Source organism: Thermobia domestica, chromosome 10, assembly GCF_964235325.1.
Source record: "Thermobia domestica chromosome 10, izTheDome1.hap1.1, whole genome shotgun sequence".
NCBI classification, from domain to species: Eukaryota; Metazoa; Arthropoda; class Insecta; order Zygentoma; family Lepismatidae; genus Thermobia; species Thermobia domestica.
Genome location: NC_137463.1, coordinates 258,591,728 through 258,594,373, shown reverse-complemented (window position 1 = coordinate 258,594,373; position 2,646 = coordinate 258,591,728).

The following is a 2,646-nucleotide window of genomic DNA, read 5'->3' as shown; positions in this document are numbered from 1 at the left end:
AAATTGTCTCATTTTATGTTGCAATTCTCTTTCCGCATGTTCTGTTCCTTATAACAAAACACTGAGAACTAAAAATGTCATTGAAATGCTAAAGATATATAAGTACTCGTAATATTAAATTAATTTGGTCAGAATAAAATTAATTTTATTGTCTAAAGAACGTTAATATCTTGCAAGTGTCTTAATTAGTAATTTCTATTATTAGGAACTAGGTCTTCCTATTGAAGCGTTTAATAGTTGGAAACGAATTATTAGTTCACGTTTTGCGAAACATTTAATGAGCAAAATGTTTTATGAAAGCATTATTAACTACACCCTTAGTGAAACGTTCAATTAACTAAAGGGCTCAACAACTAAACTTTGTTGTGAAAATATTAAATTTGAGTTAACGTTTCCCCAAACTTAAGTAACAAAAGATTTTTCTTAGCTACACGTTCTGCGAAGTGTTTGAGACTAAAAGATGAAATTGAAAGTTGTACAAAAATGTGATTACCTAAACGTTTGGCAAAACGTTAAGCTACATCATCTTTTATTTTATTACCTAAATGTTTTGCAAAACGTTAAGCTACATCATCTTTTATTTTATTACCTAAACGTTTTGCAAAACGTTAAGCTACATCATCTTTTATTTTATTACCTAAATGTTTTGCAAAACGTTAAGCTACATCATCTTTTATTTTATTACCTAAACGTTTTGCAATACATTAAGCTACTCGATCTTTTAGTTTATTAGCTATACGTTTTATAAAAATGTTAGGCTACATCATCTTTTAGTTTATTAGTTAAATGTTTCCCAAAACGTTAAGCTACTTCATTTTGTTAAGCTACTACAAACTTTAGTTTACTAACTAAATATTTTGCAAAACATTAAGCTACTTCATGTTTTAGCTTATTACATAAACGTTTCGCGAAACGTTCAGCAACTTTATCTTTTAGTTTATTAGCTAAACTATTTTTCAAGCTCTTTATTTAGTTAAACGTTTTGCGAATGTTTTGATTAACTAAACACCTTTTAAATAGATAAACAATCATATAAACGTTTACAAGAAATATTTAAAAACGTACTAAAATGTTTATAATTTATTAAATACGAGGAGAAATCGAAAAGTCTTTGCTTGTACTGATTTATTACTAGATCAAAAACCACAAACGAAAATGAAGATATAGAGAAATGAGAGGCAAGAGTACGCAAATTTTCATCAAACCAATGTATTACTGAAAAATAATGGTTAAAGCAAAAATAAATAAATAAATAAATAAATAAATAAATAAATAAATAAATAAATAAAAGAAACTTTTACTTGAATTTAAAGTTTAGAGCACAAAATATTTGCATCACATGCATGTATCTAAAATAGAATGCAGCAGTATGATAAACTAAAACGTACAACTGCGCACACTTACCTCTGTATGTGCTGCAAGAGTATGAATATGAACGGGCGAAAATACGCACAAAGAAAATTTAACACGTTACAAATGAAATTGTCGATTCTTTTTTTTTTTTGCAGTTTTTAATATTTAATCCAACCTTCTGTTGCAGAAATCGCTGTAGACAAGGTGCAATATCCTGGAGGATAAAAGGGAATTTTCCCCCACTTAATATTTTTGAAGAAAAATCTCTCTCATAAAGACTTACTGGAGGGGGTAGATAAAGTGACACAATTATCAAAAGTTTGCAAAATTAAATAATTACAGTAAGTCGTATATAATTAGCATGTATTTTTCATATAATTAGTGAGTGAATTAATGGTTAACGGTATTCCTAGTCTAATATAGTTCATTATTTATGAATGCTCCAATATGCGAACTCTCTATGTTGAAACATTCCAGTGCAAAGAGTATTAGATATATATACAGGGTTGCCCATTTTAATCTTCCCACGGAAATATCTCGAAAACGGTTGAACATACATAAACCGAACGAAAACTCAAATAGGAAATACCATGGTGCAAATCGAATTTTGATTTCGTGGTGATACTCAGGGCCGCCTTTCATGGGGGCCCGGGGCCCAACTTTAAAATTTTAAATGGAAACATGTGGCAAGTGATACATCGTTTGATAGATCTTTAAAACCTAAAAACCGTTGTGCAAAAGATTGTTCATGTGGATCGCCGTTTTCAAAATAACCACAAGACATGTTGCCTGTATCAGATAAAACTGCCAGTACCACCAATATGAAAACACCAGAACAAAAATTCGAATAGGAAGTCACAGAGGGTATTTATCATTTTACGGCTCGAGAATGTTGGAATAGAGGAAAAGACTATTCGAGTGAAAGTGTCATAATGCAAAGGAAGAAATTTAATTCCTAGAAAATTATCGCTCCAGCCTCCCTCCGTAAGTGGGTGAAGCGGGAAGGAATGATGAAATTGCAACTTAGAACCTCAGTTTTTGCAAATTGTATCTACGAAACAAAGTTATCTGAAATGTGCTTGTATAAGAGGTAGATATCTCTGTAATGGGATAAAGTATGTAAAATTGTTAAATGGTACCTTCCATTTTTATTGCAGGCAATGATTTGATGCAAAAATGAATCAACTGAAATACGAAACAAATTTGTCAAACAATGTGTACAAACGTTGGTTTTGTTCAACAGCTGCCTGCACGATATTTGTTTGATTATTTCTCTTCAATGTCTTCTTGCAT